Source organism: Rhinoraja longicauda, chromosome 4, assembly GCF_053455715.1.
Source record: "Rhinoraja longicauda isolate Sanriku21f chromosome 4, sRhiLon1.1, whole genome shotgun sequence".
Taxonomy (NCBI): domain Eukaryota; kingdom Metazoa; phylum Chordata; class Chondrichthyes; order Rajiformes; family Arhynchobatidae; genus Rhinoraja; species Rhinoraja longicauda.
In genome coordinates, this window is record NC_135956.1 from 78,378,402 (window position 1) to 78,390,802 (window position 12,401).

Here is a 12,401-nt window from a genome sequence, read left to right on the forward strand (position 1 = left end):
GCCCATTCTCAGCTGTGAAAAAGAAATGGTATTGCGATTGAGTAATGGAATAATGATACCCTGGATTTGATGCATCTTAGTGAGAAAATTGACAGTGGCATGTTGGAAACCAGCACATCTATGACAACTAAAGGAACTTATTATGAAGTTTTTAAATCATTTTTATTGCCTTTTTGCATTGAGAGCAAAAGTCTGTTTAGATATTTTAATAAAGTCCAAAAGATTGAACTTACTTTAATTTATTGGTTTCATGTTATTATGTCAGGTGTGGTAGGATTGACCCATCATTTGAAATCCATGAGATGCTAAAATATGCCACAGAAAATTGGGGTGGCATGGTGGCACAGTGGTAGAGTTGCCCCCGTACAGCACCAGAGACCTGGGTTTGATCCTAACTACGGGTGAGGTCTGTACAGAGTTTGTACGTTCTCCCCGTGAACTGCATGCGTTTTCTCCAGGAGTTGCAGTTGTCTCCCATACTCCAAAGACGCACAGGTTTGTAGGATAATTGGCTTGCTAAAAATTGTAAATTGGCCCTAGTGTAGGATAGTGTTAGTGTGCAGGGATCGCTGGTCGGCGCTAACTCAGTGGGCCGAAGGGCCAGTTTCCACGCTGTATCTCTGAACTAAATTAAAATCATTATCTTCGATGCTGAAGAAATATCATCTGTGTTTAGCACATATTATATAGGTATGGAGAACACAATATCAATAGGATCTCCATCGCTGCTCCCACCCTATGGAACTCACTACCTCAAACCGTCAGAGACTCCTCCACACTCACCACATTCAAAACATCACTGAAGTCTCACCTATTCAGTACTGCCTTCAACCACTGAAGGTCACCCCACCTTCTGTCTCCTTTCTCTGTTCATTTACTTATTTATCTATTTATTCACTTCCCTATGTTCTCTAAATCCCTGTAAAGCGTCTTTGAGTATATGAAAAGCGCTATATAAATGTAATGTATTATTATTATTATTATTATTAAAGAACTGCAGATTATTGTTTACACTCAAGATGGACACAAAATGCTGGAGTAACTCTGCGGAACAGGCAGCATCTCTGGAGAGAAGGAGTGGGTGACGTTACGGGACGAGACACTTCTTCAGACCAATAGAATGGGCAGTTGTCAAAATAATTCAGTGTTCAATACCAATAGATACTGTTGGCAACGGCTATGTTTAAAATACAAAATTAAAATAATATACTTATTAAAAGTAGCAAATTTTGCTTTCTGTGTATATTTGAAAAAATTCTCACAAATCATGGAATCACTCAGCACAGAAACAGACATCAGCCCGGCATTTCCATGCTGGCTATAAAATGCCCATTTATACTAATCAGATTTTTCCAGCAATTGGCCTATAGCCTACTCCTAGTTACCCATTTTCCCTTCATATATTTATAAAATGCTTTGGGATTAACTTTTATTTTGTCTGCCAGTGGTATTTATATACCCTTCTGTTCCCCCCTCTTCATGTTTAATTGCCCCACCCCCACCCCACACCCCCCTTGTCTACAGCTTTTCTATTACTGTAGCACACCCCATATTTTATACCGACCATATGCCAGCTTTTTTAAAAATCTCATCTTCAATATCTTTGACATCCAGGATTCTTTGGATTTACTATCCTTACCCTTTGCCTTCATGAAAACATGTCGGCTCTGAAACATCACTTTTTATTGGCTCTCTCACCTGGATCCCATGTATTATAACCTTCTGGACCAGCCTATCATGTGGGACCTTGTCAAAAGCTTTGCCAACATCCATGTAGACAATATCCACAGCCCTGTCCTCATTAATCCTCCTGGTCACCTCCTCAAAAAACCCAGTCAAATTTGATGGACATGACCTCTCACAAACAAAGCCATTCTAACTATCCTTAATTTCATATTTTTTTCATATTTCAGATACAGTGCGGAAACAGGCCTTTTCAGCCCACCAAGTCCGCGCCGCCCAGCGATCCCCGCACACTAACACTATCCTACACACACTAGGGACAATTTTTACATTTACCCAGTCAATTAACCTACATACCTGTACGTCTTTGGAGTGTGGGAGGAAACCGAAGATCTCGGAGAAAACCCACGCGGTCACGGGGAGAACGTACAAACTCCTTACAGTACAGCGCCCGTAGTCAGGATCGAACCTGAGTCTCTGGCGTTGCATTCGCTGTAAAGCAGCAACTCTACCGCTGTGCTACCGTGTTTGTCTTTCCTTGTCTTTCCAAATGCAAATAACATTTGTCTCTCAGAATTTTTTCCAGTAACTTTCTCACCATGATGTAAAACTCACCTTACTGGCTTTTCATTGAAACCCTTCTTAAATTATGGCACTACCTTAGCCATCCTCTAGTCTCCTTGTATCTCACCCCTGACTATCAAAGATACAAAAATTACTACCAGGGCCCCAGAGTCTCCTCCTTCCCACAACATTCTCGGATACATCTGATCAAGCTCCAGGGATTTATCCATCTTTATGCACTTGATCACCTCAGGATATCACTGGGCGTTTCCCTGAATTCACTAGTTTCCATGTCTGGGCCCCCACCGTAACGCATCCCAAGGAAATGCAGGTTTGCAGGTTAATTAGCCTCTGTAAATTGCTCCTAGTGTGTAGTGAGTCAATGAGAAAGTGAGATGATATAGAACTAATGTGAATGAGTGATCAGTGGTCAGCACGGACTTGAAGGGCCTGTTCCATGCTGCATCTCTGAACTAGACTAAAAAATGTCCTTCGTCACAGTAAATACAGGCGGAAAGTCCTCGTGCAAATTCCATGGCACCACACCTAGATACTGCTTTCAAAATCTCGTCTCCAATCTTTAGCAGGCCATTGTGCAGATTCAATATACTCGGAGAATGAATTGTGAGGGACATACTTGTTGATGGCGCGACTGCTTGCAGTTCAAAAAGGATATGGAATGTAATACTAGATCATAGAGTCGTGCAGTGAGTAATGTACTGAAACTCGCATCGCTGATTTTATAGGAATCTTTGGTGGCTTCACTTATGGCAGTTTTCTAGGAGAAGATTATGTTGTTGCCCTGATATCAGTGTGCTTTGGATTAACTTAGGTCATTGATATTCTCTGTTGTAACTTTGAATGAGTTTGAAATCTGAAAAATCAGAGCTGTGTCCAACTTTGTCACCACTGGCAGCGCCAACGTTGACAAAATATGTCACTCGGTTATTGACTCTCAGCAGCAGCCAAGCCTGCAAGATGTTTAATCTAAAACAATCTCCAGTGCCTTCAGTTTGGATTTGTGTCACCCCATGTATAGGTTCGTTAAAGCCAAAAATATACCTTTTCACCATGAAGCTCTCTAATGAATTAAAGCAATCATAATAATGGTCTTGTTTTGTCTACCAATCACTATTCATGTAAAAGCAAGTTAGTGAAAGACTCACATGAGTTTCCTTTGCTTCTGATCATGACTGTAACCTCCATGGGTTGGGAATGTTTGCATATTTTTTTATTTAACTTCCTAAGAGCTGATATAGAAACTTTCCAAATCAACAGCGATGATTTGCAAACGTTTTATGTTTCTGCTAGTTCTATGGACTGTTCTCATCCTTGTATCACTCTTTTTCTTTGCCTTTTTCATTTGTCTTTCAATTTCTTTAATTTGTCTGATTAATTCACCCCAATTCGTTGTTAATCTTTGTTTTACTCTCATTTCCCTATCATGTGCTTTAATTTATTAAGGAGGTAAATCAATGAATGAAACAGTCTTGAAGCCCCAGTTGCAATATTGGCATCTCTGCACACTTCTGTATCTAAACTTCAGCATTTTTGAGTACAAATATAATGCCATATTAATGGATAGCATTATAATCCGTCAAGTTTATTGTCATGTGCATGCTGATGTACAGTTAAAATGAGGAATCTTGCTTGCAACATCATCACAAGCACATAGACTCAAACAAACACAGACACAAATTATACTTAATTATACATAGATTACTCATATCAGTGCCAGATAAGTGCCTCAGATAAGTGCTTTCGATGGAAGGGAGGTGCCTGTAATGGACTGCTGAGTCCACCACTCTGTAAACTCTTGCATTCCTGTGCAATTGAACTGCTGTACCTGGCCATGATGCAACCAGTCAGGATTCTTTCTACCGTCCATCTGTAGAAGTTTATTAGAGTATTCGGCGACATGCCAAATCTTGTTAAACTTCTAAGAAAGTAGAGTTGTTTATTACAATCAATTGCTGTTAAGATGCACTTTCATGAACAAAATGTCAAAAAATGAAAATGAATAGGGATAGGGCAGCCTCCAGATGACTTTGTTAGCTCAGCTGCAGACCCAGCTGGCATGGCATCATCTTGGAAGCATGCACTTGGAAAATATATCTTGTATTTCACCAGATATTGGAATATAAACATTGTCTCGGCTCTAAGGGTTATGAATGGGTGTGATTAATCTTGCACAGGAAAATGTCCCAGACCAAGACTTTCACGGCTTATCACCTTAGTTGGACCTTCAGCAAATGCCCCACAGAAAATATGGCTTTGTTGCTTCCTGCCACTCACAACATGAGGGATTTCATCAGGAATGCAGGTCTCTCTATGCCCTACTTTCGCTATTCATGCTCTAATTTGTACATTCAACAGCTGGATTGAAGCGTTGAGCATTTCAAAAAGGATGTACATGCTTGGCATATGTTTTGAAAGATACTTTTATCAAACTATTTTCACTTTAATGTTTGATTGTACATTATTTATGGTGTGTCCAGAAGCATGTAATTTTGTGGAATAATTCCCAGAAAATTGCCATTCCAGCTGTGCATTACCAACTGCATTGCAAAATGTGAAATTATTCCCAAATCTAGCACTGTGTAGCTATTGAAGATGGGTAAATGTGTCCCTATTTAATATAACACAGCACAAGCATTCCTGACAACGTGCTTTCATTTCCATCGGTAATGAGTTACTTATAACACTCACAGATATTCAATTATAATGTACGATGTTCTGATGAAACTTTATGTTCAGGAAAATAACTGCAGATGCTGGTACAAATCGAAGGTATCACAAAATGCTGGAGTAACTCAGCAGGTCAGGCAGCATCTAGGAGAGAGGGAATGGGTGATGTTTCGGGTCGAGACCCTTCTTCAGACTTTATGTTCAGGTATATTTTAACAGAAACAAGCTGTACACAATAAATGGCCGATATAATACACAAAAAATGACATAAAGCATAATAAATCTGCACTTATTATACTTTGCATCATGTTTTTGTATTTCATCTTTGTCAGTGACCTATATTTCCAAACTCAAAAAGATTCAAAGGTTTGGAAATCAATAACTGTAATGAGAAAATATGGCCCAGCCCATTTAATTTACATTCCGCTACCTCCTAATGCAGTAATAATAATAGGTTATTCTAACTTCAAGTAGGCCTTGCTTTCCCTCTCTCTCCATCCCCTCCCCCTTCCCAGCTCTCCCACCAGTCTTACTGTCTCCGACTACATTTTATCTCTGTACCGCCCACTCCCCTGACATCAGCCTGAAGAAGGGTCTCGACCCGAAACGTCACCAATTCCTTCTCTCCAGAGATGCTGCCTGCCCCGCTGAATTACTCCAGCATTTTGTTTTCTTTCCTACACAATAATAATAGATTGTTGGCTGATCATAGTAGCCATTCTCTGGCAATGTCTTACATTAAATACAGAGGAAACTGCGATGCCATTTATTCCCAAAAGCATGCAATGCACACTATTTTTGACGTTTCATATTATTTGTATATTATAATCTAATATATTATAATCTAATATATTATTCATATATTATAATCTAAACTATCTTTTACTCCAAGAAACTTCATTGATCTTAATTTTAATGAAATGATATTATCTGTTTCCACCAATTTCCTAGATTCCATACATAGCAATGCTGTTCACCAAAACACTCTCCCCAAAACCTTTTTCATATCCCTTCTGTTACAGAAATGAACAATGAGGGCCAGTGTTGTCGAGACCCTTCTTCAGACTGATGTCAGGGGGAGGGGCGGGACAAAGATAGGATGTAGTCGGAGACTGGAAGACTAGTAGGAGAAGGGGAGGGGATAGGGAGGGAAAGCAGGGACAATCTGAAGTGAGAGAAGTCAATGTTTATACCGCTGGGGTATAAACTATCCAAGTGAAATATGAGGTGCTGTCCGCAGAGACCCTTCCCTCTGTACACCCCTTGCTGCTTTCCGCAGAGACCGTTCCCTCCGTAACTCCCTGGTCCACTCGTCCCTTCCCACCCAAACCACCCCCTCCCCAGGTACTTCCCCCTCCAACCGCAGGAGATGCAACACCTGTCCCTTTACCTCCCCCCTCGACTCCATCCAAGGACCCAAACAGTCTTTCCAGATGAGGCAGAGGTTCACCTGCACCTCCTCCAACCTCATCTATTGTATCCGCTGTTCAGATGTCAACTTTTCTACATCGGCGAGACCAAGCGCAGGCTCGGCGATCATTTCGCTCAACACCTCCGCTCAGTCCGTCTTAACCAACCTGATCTCCGGTGGCTCAGCACCAACTCCCCCTCCCATTCCCAATCTGACCTTTCTGTCCTAGGCCTCCTCCATTGTCAGAGTGAGGCCCAGCGCAAATTGGAGGAACAGCACCTCATATTTCGCTTGGGCAGTTTACACTCCAGCGGTATGAATGTTAACTTCTCTAACTTCAGTTAGTCCCTGCTTTCCCTCTCTATTCCCTCCCCCTTCCCAGTTCTCCCACTAGTCCACCGACTACATCCTATCTTTGTCCCGCCCCCTCCCCTGACATCAGTCTGAAGAAGGGTCTCGACCCGAAACGTCACCCATTCCTTCTCTCCAGAGATGCTGCCTGGCCCGCTGAGTTACTCCAGCATTTTGTGTCTACCTTCGATTTAAACCAGCATCTGCAGGGTTTTTTCCTACATTCCTTGACAATAGCATTATACTTCAGTAGAGGGCGCACTTCTCCAGCTCAGTGTTTGATCTGCACAAACAGAATGAATGCGTGATGGACAAGTGTTCAAAATGATAGGAAATACATAATCAAATTTCCTTGGAAAATATAACTTGCTACGATTGATCAGCTTTATATACTTAGAAGTGAATGAATTAGCATTCTGAAATTCTTAATATGCAACCATATAAAATCATTAAAAAAATGCAGCAAGCCCCTTTGTTTAAGATTTGTATCTAAGGAATCTTTGGAGGACACATTTATATTGCAATATATATCCAACATCACTGTCAAAGGCATTGTAGCTTAGTATAAATATCACTGTGTTTACACAAGTGAAATACATTTTCTGATTCACATCGTTTATTAAACCTTTGAAAGCAGATAGTTCTTTAATCGTTAGGATTTATGACAACTCAGGATTAGCTGAGAAAAGTTAATGCCTTTTTGAACTACGTATTTCTGTGATTTGACAGAAATGTAAGTTATGATGAAAATATAGCTCAGTGGAGCTTGAGGTCAGATAAAGGTAAAGTTATTAGGATGGAAACAATTCCCGGACTAAAGAATTTACTTATAGTACAGAATTAATTACCAGGATTACCAAAATAAATGCTATGAGTTCAACAAACTTTTGTGGATCTAGGATGTAATGAGAACCATCCAAACTAACCAAGTGGCTTTGTTAGTGCTCTAAGATTTAATCCTTGTCAAAGAGGCTATAAGTTCAGATGACTTAAACAAAACAGATAGTGTGTTAGTGGCACAGCATCTGGTAATGTCCCTCAGCACAGCTGTGTTAATAAAACATTTTCAAATGCAAGATAAGCAGTTTCTTTTTTTAATATTTTGATGTTCTTCCTTGGGAACATTAAATTAAACACAAGAAATGGGGTATTCAGACAGATGTATTTTCTCTGCAGCCTTTACTGTAGCTTTGTGGATTCTACGGTACTGTGTTTGAAAAAAATCCTGATGTCTTCCAGTACGATTGCACCAGTCTTAGTATTTTGCTCAAATATTTTGAAACGTCAAATTATTTGCATGGAAATATTTTTTACAAATAATTAAAATGTGGCCTGTGATTTCTACACAATGATGCTGCAGGTTTCGCAGGAGCAATCCTGTACGTCAAGCATACCTCGAAGATTTTTGCAGATGGTCAGTGGATGGAGCTTGTCCATACGATGGTGTTAAGTCAGCCAAGGCTCTGCTTCTGTAAGCACCTTCACAACAATGGATCTCCAAGAGACATTCAATAACTGAAAAAATCTTTAAAAGGAATGAAACTAAAATTATCTTTAAAATTATTGAAATTATTTTAAAGTTCGTAAGGCTTTTGAGGAATTAAAAATATCTAAGCAAACTCAAATAATGCAAATAGTTCTAACTGCGTATGTTGGTAGCAAATGCAAGTATCTTGCTCCAAGCAGTAAGTTCTGAGTCAGAAAAAATAGTACCACGGTTGCAAATTGGCTACTGTTAGCAAGCTGTTTGCTGACTTTCTGAAACAAAATTAAACAGTAAATTGAATCTTACGGTTTATTGCAGAAGTTTCCAGAATAAGTTATGTGGCCCCAAAGAACCAGAGGCAGATGTGGAAATGAAGGTCATGGTAGGGAGTAGGTAGCTAAGGCACACTATTAGTGCACTACAGTTCCTCCTGAACCATGTCCTGATCCTGGCCATGTCTTATGGCAAAGCGGTCTCAGGGGGAGATGTAAAAAGGCATTCGCCACCTTATTTGTCTGTGCAAAGGAACTTTGACTGTTTCAAAACATAGACATTGCATACTAATATTTTAGTTCGTCAATATTGTGTGGCAGCACACTGTTGCTTGAAATGCTCATGAACAGACTACACACCTCACTGAAGAATATTATTCCAAAATAGGAGGTTAACAGGTACCAATAAGTCGAGGATGATTAGTCATGTGTTTTATTCATTGTCTTGAGGATTTGTTTAGGTAAATTAGATATTTTGGCTCTGAATTTTTATTGATTCTTGACTTTATAATGAGGTGAGGACAAGGTCCATGGGTACAGTAAAGATTAGCAGATGTAATAATATTAGGACTAGGTGACATGAGGACAAAAAGAGACTGCAGCTACTGGAAACTGGACCAAAAACAGAACACCAGAAGAACTTTGGGGCTCAACCCAAAACATTAACTTGCACATTTTGCCTCCACAGATGCTGCTTGATCCATCGAGTCCTTCCAGCACTCTGAATTCTGTTCCTCCAGAATGTGACATAACTCAGTGACAACTTTGTGATAAAGCTAAAATATTCCATGCATTGTTCCTCAGTGAAGTTGAAGCCGATGAGGGAGGGGAAGGGGGTACCTTCATGGCCCTCAATGAATAAGATCTCCTGTTCAATCTTCTTTTTCTTTTTGATAGATGGTTCCACTCTATAGAGGCTTCATTGCTGCTTGCTTGGTTCCTTGCTGCTTGCTTGCTTGCTGCTGCACCTTATCCCTTACCTTCTAATCCATAATTCTGCTGACACAACAGCATTGCACTAAGGGAATGCTGCACTAGCATAAGAACTGTCTTTCCATTGAGACATTATAATAGCACATCATTGGACAAAAAAGATAACACAAGTTATTTGAATAAACAGCAGGGGATTTTGCCTTGCCGTTCCAACCAATACATATCCTTCAGTAAACACCTTTAAAAATCACGTTGTCTGATTATTATCACGTTTAATTTAGTTTAGTTTATTGTCATGTGTACGGAGGTACAATGAAAAGCTTTTGTTGCGTGCCAACAAAATGATTACAATAGAGATTTAAGAGTGTGGAGTGATTGTCATATGTGATTGTAGATCTACTTCTGTGGTTAGCATGTAAATAGTCGCCTGGGTTGGGCGCCATTTTAGAAGCATTTTTCAACTGCAAACTAATCGCCTGCCATCATGGGAGCATTGCATTGCACATGAAGTGCTTTGCTTTATCTTGAGGTTGTGAATGTTAATTTTTTTCTTTCCTTCTTTCTTTCTTTGCGTTCTATTGCTCTTTATTCCTTGTCTACAATTTTCTTTTCCTCTTTTCCCAAGCAACCTTTCCTATGCCTTCAAGTATCAATGAAGCTTTAGGAACTCTTCACTATCAGAGCATATCCTGCTCCTTCTATCATTTTATTTTCTCTGACCCACATCCCATTATCCAACATCACCCTTTGTTACATTTCTGTCGTTGAGTGGATGGAAATAGGTGGCTTGAATGTTGTTGGTATTCAGGGGTTGGAGAGTCCATAGACTTAAACATACATAGAAACATTTGGCCCTTCGAGCCAGCACACTAATTCATTGTGATCGTGGCTGATCATCTACAATCAGTAACCTGTGCCTGCCTTCTCCCTGTATACCTTGATTCTACTGGCCCCTAGAGCTCTATCTTTTTAATTCATCCAGTGAATTGGCCTCCACTGCCTTCCGTGGCAGAGAATTCCACAAATTCACAACTCTCTGGGTGAAAAGGTTTCTTCTCACCTCAGTTTTAAATGGCCTCCCCTTTATTCTTAGACTGTGGCCCCTGGTTCTGGACTCCTCCAACATTGGGAACATTTTTCCTGCATCTAGCTTGTCTAGTCCTTTTATAATTTTATGTCTCTATAAGATCCCCTCTTATCCTTCTAAACTCCAGTGAATGCAAGCCTAGTCTTTCCAATCTTTCCTCATATGACAGACCCTCCATCCCAGGGATTAACCTCGTGAACCTGCGCTGCACTGTCTCAATAGCAAGGACGTCCTTCCTCAAATTAGGAGACCAAAACTGCATACAATACTCCACATGTGGTCTCGTCAGGGCCCTATACAACTGCAGAAGGACTTCTTTGCTCCTGTACTCAAATTCTCTCATTATGAAGGTAAACATGCCATTAATTTTCTTCACTGCCTGCTGTACCTGCACGCTACAAAGTTATATGACTGTGGAATGAGCCTGATCAATGACTTGAGAAAGGGAATGATATCAGCAGAGATTCTGTCACAGAGTCATACTTGTTATTTGTATTATCCCATGCAGAATCAGAGAGGATATGCACATTGGATGAGTGGATATCCTTGTGTTTCATGAGTGTTCCCTTATGGTGGGTAACTGCATTTAACAACAGTTCGTATTTTATAGCTCCTTTACATTATATAAATATATATCTTCATGAAAAGCAATATCCCAGAAGTGTTTTCATGAAAAGCAAATATCCCAGAAGTGTTTTCAAACAAAGTTTGTTACAAAGCCATGTATGGAGAAATCAGTGCCGAGTGAGCTTCACACAGCTTAGGAGCTTGGCAGCTACACATTCACTGGTGGAGTGATTAAAATCAAGTATGTGGAAGATAGACACAAAATGTTGGAGTAACTTAGTGGGACAGGCAGCATCTCTGGAGAGAAGGAATGGGTGATGTTTCAGGTTGAGACTCTTCTTCAGGATGTGGGAGGATAGAATTGGAAAATATGACCAGAAGGAATTACAGAGATATGAAGAAGCAAGAATTTGCAAAATAAGTGGCAGGATTTTACAACTGTATAAGATGGGTGAATAGACTCAGCGAGAAGATGGGGAGAAAATGTCAAATGATCTCTTTTACAAGTAAATGCCACACAGCAGTGTGTTGGAATAGTAGTCCAGTGTCAACAAAGAAATGGATAGCTAATTGATGAAACATTGAGAGATATAGCATGCAAACAGGCCCTTTGACTCATCGAGTCCACACCCATCATTGATCACTCATTCACGCTAATTCTGTTACCCCATTGTCTCATTCATTCCCTAAACACCAAGGGCAATTTACAGAGGCCAATTAACCTACAAAACCTGCACCTCTTTGGGGAGGGAATCCAGAGCACCCAGAGGAAACCCATGCAGTCACAAGGAGAAAGTGCAAACTCCACACAGGCAGCACCCAAAGTCAGGATCAAACCGAGCGAGGTCTCTGGTGCTGTGATGCAACAGCTCTACCAGCTGCGCCTTTGTGCCAACGTAAATTATGCACCATTGTGCTATCTTTATCATGAATAAAATATTCTGCAGTGTTCAGTAAACAATCCCACTGTTATTCATGTGGTGCAAAGGTCATGTTTTCAGCCAAGAGCAAAGACAGTATAATGAGGATGATTACACCTGTGTACAGCCCCAACTATGCTGGGGAGCCAGAAGCACTTTTGTTTTCCTCTCGACTCTCCATAAGAAAGATTTTAAAAATAAATAACTTTCATTTTATGTCAGGCCATATCCACTCCAGGCAAACCCGACCACAGCAGATCCAGTGCTTGTAGATATTAGGCTGATTGTCAACATTGGACCCAACCCAATTTTAATATAAAACTTAGAACAAGCACTGCATTGGAACAGGCCCTTTGGCCTATGATATCTGTGTAGACCGCTATGCCCATTTAAATTGTACATCAGTCTCCACGTTGTCGATATCCCTTTATCCCTTGTC